We start from the raw sequence: 7,228 nt of genomic DNA on the forward strand, positions 1-7,228 counted from the left end.
GTAATTAGTAGAAAGTGAAAATTGATGATTGGCGTCATTTTGAAATCCAAGATGGCGGCTGGTAACAAAATACTTCAATATGGGTGGTTACCCCTCAGGTTTAAGAACAATTATTCACTAGTGGTCTATCCCCCATACGCTTGCTCATATGTCAGTGGCGCCATAATTGCAAATATGGCCACAGTCCCAACTACAAATATATTTGAAATGAATTAATCATCAACAAAAAACAAAAAAAAATGAATGCACAATTTAAATACTTGTCTCTTAGACAGCCAGAATTCTATATTATATTCCAGCCGGTATGACTAAAGTCAAATGGAATTGTAGTGGCTCGGAGCTCGGGTAAGCTACAGTCTTGTTCAAATGTTCCGTATTGCTCGATGTATCTGAAGTCAATAACCGAGATGACGTTGTTTCACCGGTGTTGACTATTGGAAGCCTCAGTTTGACATGATTGAAAAGTTTCCTGCAAAAAATGTTATTATATATACGTTATACCACGACCGATCATCTTAACCATACCTGAAGGCACCACGCAGATGCGAGGTCATCTAAACGCAACCAAGGCCCATAGTAATAGGTGGAATATCGAAACAAGCCACGCGGCTCGCTACCAACGAGTTGATGATCCACGAGGCAGCACGTCGAAGCTACGTGAACGGAATCGAACGACAGCAAGGAGTGCAGAGGCAGCAGAAATAATCTATAAAAAGTGGTAGAAATTAAGTTAGTCTTATGGCGCTTTTGTTTTTTCGACTACACTGGTGTAGTGCTGAGTCAAAAACGAAAACGCCATTAGTTTATCTTCCAGTGTATCCATAAGTAATAGTGAATAAATGTCGTTTCCACGCCCACGATAACAACTTATATTACATGCAAAACTGTTCTTATTTACTTACCAAATATTTTGAGGAGAAAAATTTCTTCAACTATTTAGCTAAAAGCAACAAACTGCAGAGCGAAAATACACATCTCTGATCTCTTAGAAAAAACGGGTGGTGGAGCAAATGCAGCAGCTGGTCGCTGTTTTCCGTTCGTTGGCAACAAAAAGTGCAACTCGATCATCATCTACAAAACGAAACGTGTCAGATTTTTAATGTTTAGTTTGTGTAATTTTGCAACATTTACCCTTTAGATAGATTTAATAGGTGTTTGAAACAAGACGACCTAAAGTGCACGGAATAAATTCTTCGATGCCGCACGCCATAGTCTTTAGATTCGAAGTCACAGAACCGAATCAATTTTTCAACCCTGGGGTTATTGATGACAATGCTTTAAATATACGATTCGATTAATAGAATTGAATTACAGGACTAGATTAAAAATAATAAATATCCTTACATATCCAACTGCTCCGGACAACGATGCGAGGATACCAAAATTTGTTTATATTTCTTTAACCGTATTCAGGCCTGCGTTGACGATTTTCGTTTTCTCAGTTTTCTCAAAACACTCAAAAGAAATATCAAACTGGGACGTCATCAAGCGGTAAGTGCGGTCAAATCTGAAGGGACATGAGCCACTAATTATAAAAGTGTAAAATGTGCCACTATTTGCTACAAATTATTCATACGATTTACGTTTTGCCTTTCTCAATAGAAAACTGCTCTGAAAACCGTCTTTTAAACGGAGACCCGGAGGCCCGAGTGACATATACCATTCCATACAATCCGTCAATTCTGTGTGTGTATGTGACCGCAGTCTCACTCACTTTTCTCAGAGATGGGTGAACCGATTTTCATAAACTTAGTCTCAAATGAAAGGTACAACATTCCTATAGGCTGCTATTGAATTTATAATGGATCCGACTTCCGGTTCCGGAATTGCAGAGTGAAGAGTACGATTAGCCAGACAATGTCGATTTTCAAAATTCTGTAATGAATGTATAAAGGTGAAAACTTTTTCAAAATGGTGCCACATCTACTTAGATTTGTAGTACTAGGTCACTAACAGCCATTAAAAGTCTCTTTGGTCACATTGGCCACCATCGTCGGTTCCGGAAGCCCCGGTATCCAAATTCAGAATTACAGTCTCATTTGTTTCCCGGAGATTCGACCAAACTTGGTCTCAAATGAAAGGTGTTTTATCCCCGTAAATGGCTATTAAATTTCATCTCGATCCGATCTCCGATTCCAGAGTTATGGGTTGTGGGGTGCGGTCACTAAGCAAAATCTGTTTCAAATCGAATATTCTAGGGGAATTGACCATTAGAAAGTAGAAATTGAGCAGCTTCTAGCGCTGCGAGGGAAGCTCTTATCTTTATGAAAAATGATTTCGTGTTTCTTAACCTCACTGTTTTCAAGGAAAAATAGTTTTGAAACCCTGCATGCACTAGAAAAACTTTGGACATGAAAGGGTTAAAAGCAATAGATAGATGATTTGAAAAAAGGAAGAGCGTCAGTACGACGATTTCCATTTCACCGTATGCTAGTTTACGAAATGGATGATTCTAGAAACATAGTTATCGAAGTACTTAGAAATATAGGGAAGACCCGATATTATCAGCCACCGCCCGGTCAGCGTGGCAAGCAGAAAGTTAGCAAAAGTTGAACACAGCGAAATTGATGCTGACAGAGTTTCTGCGAGCATTTTGCGCGATTTGTGCGAGAATTCTGGCAACGAATTCGCTCAAATGCAACAACCGTTTCTGACAGAAGCGGTCAAACCAACCGATGCTGCTCACTTTTATCCAGAATCGAGCCAGAAATGTACGACCAAGATCTCTGTACGGTTCCTGCCACATCTTTGTCAGATGTTTTGCTCGATTCGTGCTAAATTCTACCAGGTAGGAATTGCCAGGATCTTTACACAGTTTATATCCGAGTTATGCCAGGGTTTAGCTCGGCTCCTGTCAAAATTTGCCAGAAAACGCGAGCGACACCGAGTTTGTCCTAGCTGAACTAACCCGACAGGATACGCGCAGAAATCTGACAGGGCTGCCAAACCTGTGCCTGATTCAGTCTACCCCCAATTTTGTCAGTGTATTGACCCCATTCTGTCACCTCTCGCATGAAAATTCGTTTGATTGGCTCTATCAAACAAACCAAGTCAACGTCTTAGATTTCAAAATGGCGCCAATCGTCGATTTTTGGCTTCTACTAATCAATACCTTTCAAATGACAACCATATTGATAATGGTTTTTGATGTTTTGTGGTAACCGGAAGCCGCCATCTTGGATTTCAAATGGCTCCAATCGTCAATTTTCGCCTTCTACTCATTACTACCTTTCCAATGAAATCCATATTAATGGTGATTTACGGTGTTTTGTGATAACCGAAAGCGGCCATCTTGGTTTTCCAAATGGAACCAATCATCAATTTTCGCCTTCTTCTAATAACTACCTTTCGAATGACACCCATATTGGTGGTGATTTTCAGTGTTTTGTGGCAACCGGAAGCCGCCATCTTGGATTTCGGAATGGCGCCAATCATTAATTTTTGCCTTCTACTAAACACTACATATTAATTGACACCCATATTGATGATGGTTTTCAATGTTTTGTAGTAACCGGAAGCCGCCATCATTGAACTCAAAATGGCGCCAATTATCAATTTTTGCCATCTACTAATTTCTACCTTTCAAATGACACCCATGCTGATGGTGGTTTTCAGTGTTTTGTGATAATCGGAATCCACCATCTTAGATTTTCAAATGGCTCCAACCATCATTTTTTGCCTTCTACTAAACACTACCTTTCAAATGACACCTATATTAACGGTGGTTTTAAGTGTTTGTTGTAACCAGAAGCCGCCATCTTGAATTTCAAAAAAACGCCTATCATCAATTTACGTCATTCAGAAACTTCCCAACTGCCATTATCCAAAAGGAAATGTTACCCGAAAATTCAAAAAAATCTGAAAGTAAACGCAACACTTTTTGGTTCTAATCACCTACATTTTTTAGGTGAGAATTTGGTCACTTTTTTCCATCTTACGGTGACCGTCGTCACTCAAAATAATTATTGGAATCGCTCTGCCACGTGACTTCTGTCACCTTGGGTGACTATAGTCACCTAAGTGACTGCGGTGATCGCTTTTTCGCTCTCACCTCACCAAAATAGGTGAGGTGACGCGTCATAACGGTGAGAATACATTATTCTTTTTTTGAATTTTAACCTTTTTGCCTTTCTCATATAGAAAGGTTATGCAATCACTCTGAAAAACGTCAACCTAATCCCGGCCTGGAGGGCCGATTGTCATATCCCATTCGACTCAGTTCGTCAAGATCGGAAAAAGTCTGTATGTGTGTGTATATGTGTGTATGTATGTGTGTGTATGTGTGTGTGTGTATGTATGTGCGTATGTGTCAAATAATGTCACTCATTTTTCTCAGAGATGGCTGGACCGATTTGCCCAAACTTAGTCTCAAATGAAAGGTGCAACCTTCCCATCGGCTGCTATTGAATTTTGTATCGATCGGAATTCTGGTTCCGGAATTACGGGTTTCAGAGTGCGGCCACACAGAAATTTCTCATAAAAACTATAGGAAAAATTAAAAATAGAATTTTTATTTTTGATGCTAAATGTATTCAAGGTGCATAAAACGTCGAGATTTGATGCAAACACGAAAAAAATTTGACGAAGATTCACTTTTTTGGATTTTGCACATTTTTGCCTTTCTCATATAGAAAGGTTATGCAATCACTCTGAAAAACGTCAACCCAATCCCGGCCCGGAGGGCCGAGTGTCATATCCCATTCGACTCAGTTCGTCGAGATCGGAAAAAGTCTGTATGTGTGTGTGTATGTGTGTATGTATGTGTGTGTATGTGTGTGTGTATGTATGTGCGTATGTGTCAAATAATGTCACTCATTTTTCTCAGAGATGGCTGGACCGATTTGCCCAAACTTAGTCTCAAATGAAAGGTGCAACCTTCCCATCGGCTGCTATTGAATTTTGTATCGATCGGAATTCTGGTTCCGGAATTACGGGTTTCAGAGTGCGGCCACACAGAAATTTCTCATAAAAACTATAGGAAAAATTAAAAATAGAATTTTTATTTTTGATGCTAAATGTATTCAAGGTGCATAAAACGTAGAGATTTGATGCAAACACGAAAAAAATTTGACGAAGATTCACTTTTTTGGATTTTGCACATTTTTGCCTTTCTCATATAGAAAGGTTATGCAATCACTCTGAAAAACGTCAACCTAACCCCGGTCAATTTTTTTTTCGACTCGCATAAGGTTTCTGGATTTTAACAGGGGCGTAGTTGATGATTTACGGAGAGGGGTTACACCCCCCCCCCTCTACTGTTCACTCCCCTCCTTTAAAAATCTCCTTAAATCACCCCTCAGACTACCACCTCATACCCCTCCCTTTCAACCCCATCATCTTTAAACCACCACTATATTACAAAGCATACCAATTTAAGCTGGGGAGTCGTTCGTTCATGGGACTTTCGCCCTCCCCGCATACCCATCACCGCATGACAAAATGAGTTAGCAAGCAGATAACATTGATCTAATGCTGATTAGGCTAATGGAGTATGATATTTTTTTGTTTCAAGTGTTTCACCGTCGACACGTAGCTCATCAAGTTCGTGGCTGGCATGCCATTGTGTATAAGTGCAAAGTGTACTAAGAATGTAATGGACATTTCCACAATTATGTTGAACATAAAAAGCCTCCGTGCCATAGTTTAGAGAAATGAGAAAGGCACAATTGCACCGCTAGGTGGATTAAAACAGGTTTTTCATTAAACCTTTAGTAACATTGGAACCTTTGTTATTTTCAATCATTTGCTATATTCGACCTTTTATCATTCAACATTTCGTCGCATCTTTTAGAATTACCCCGTTTACTAAATTCACACCGCTTGAGGTTTTTACCTGCTTTTGATCAATAGACTCGAATTAGAATTGTTGCAGCCTGGAACATTTGGTATATAATTGCCAAACTGTATCACTTTGTAGCTGCTATTGTTACTCATTACTTTAACCTGCGTGTGTCAGGGGCAACAAATGTCAATCTAATGGGCCCATCATATGTAAGAGCGAGAAAATAATTAATCACCGCTAGCCGCTGCCATTGCCCTCTAGTAGTTATATTCTATTTTAATTCTAGCGATATGCATTTCAGACATTTCCAAAAAATATGAATCATCAACGTCCCATCATGAGTTCAATGTGTCTTTCGAGGTCCGATCAGGTTTCGGAATGATGCGGTGGCCGCTATTTAAATGATATGAGCAACTCAACATGAACCCACAATCAAAAAATAAACAACGTTACAGTACTCACCGACTCATGTTTTAGATCCAGCGCTAATTGCTTTATCCTAAGTTTCTAGGCTGAAATAAATTAATCATTAATTTTAATTGAAATTATTGCATTATGCATTATAATTACCATTCTTTTCCAGAGCCACTTCATGCAATTTTATTCACAACAATAAAAATGGCTGTCAAAAACATTACCTACTACTTTGTTTGAAATGGGCTACCCAAAATATAAGTACAAAGCGATGAACTTGAATTTGAGTAGACGTCATTATTCAATTCTTACCCAGCACGAAGTTCACAGCGACCAACTCAAATTATGGGTAATCGCCATGTTCAAATTTCTACCTAATTTTGGGTTGCCCATGTATAAACTTCCCAGTGAGCAAATTTAACCCAAAAAATAAGTAACTTTCATTTTCAGTGTAGAACTGCGAACCAGAGTCACGATGCATGTGGTGCTGCTTTGGATATCATCACGTCTTGCTACATACTGCATTAAAGAAGTGATGCACAACTCATCAGTACTGTCTTCACACAATCATTTCATTTTGGGCGCGAAGCCAGTTCTTACTAAATAAACATTTTTGGTCACACTATGCTTTTAATCACTTTGGTCATAAAGATGTATATTGCGGTTTTGAGTACAACTCAGTATCAGTTGTAGTTACACAGTAACATGTATGACATAAATTCAGTGAGATCAACTATCTGTCCAATGCATCAACTGTGATTGTAATCCTCGCTAATTTACGTGTAGAATACGGAGCACTCGAACACTCACTCACACAGCACTCAAAGTTTAAAAAAGTGCACGTGGGATGTCTCTTTTCAACATTTTTGTCTTAAAACAACCAGTGGCGTAGTAAGAAAATGTTTCGGGGGGATATAAAATGTTTTTGTTGTATATATGAAAAAATGTTCAAAAACGAACAACTCAGGGAACGGGTTGGGGCAGTCAAGGTAGGAATGCTAGCTGTTGGTATAGAATAAATGCTCTTCCTCT

The 7,228-nt window shown here is 39.1% G+C and overlaps 1 long non-coding RNA gene across 1 annotated transcript; it reads right to left on the bottom strand.

The window, feature by feature from the left end:
• Positions 1–550: 550 nt before the first annotated feature.
• Positions 551–1,649, bottom strand: LOC131682741 (uncharacterized). Its single transcript, XR_009304139.1, has 4 exons — positions 1,345–1,649; positions 1,132–1,275; positions 903–1,071; positions 551–706 (listed from the first exon to the last, which is right to left on the bottom strand). It is a non-coding gene; the product is annotated as an uncharacterized LOC131682741 (long non-coding RNA).
• Between the last annotated feature and the right edge of the window lie 5,579 nt (positions 1,650–7,228).

This window comes from Topomyia yanbarensis, chromosome 2 (genome assembly GCF_030247195.1).
Source record: "Topomyia yanbarensis strain Yona2022 chromosome 2, ASM3024719v1, whole genome shotgun sequence".
Lineage (NCBI taxonomy): Eukaryota > Metazoa > Arthropoda > Insecta > Diptera > Culicidae > Topomyia > Topomyia yanbarensis.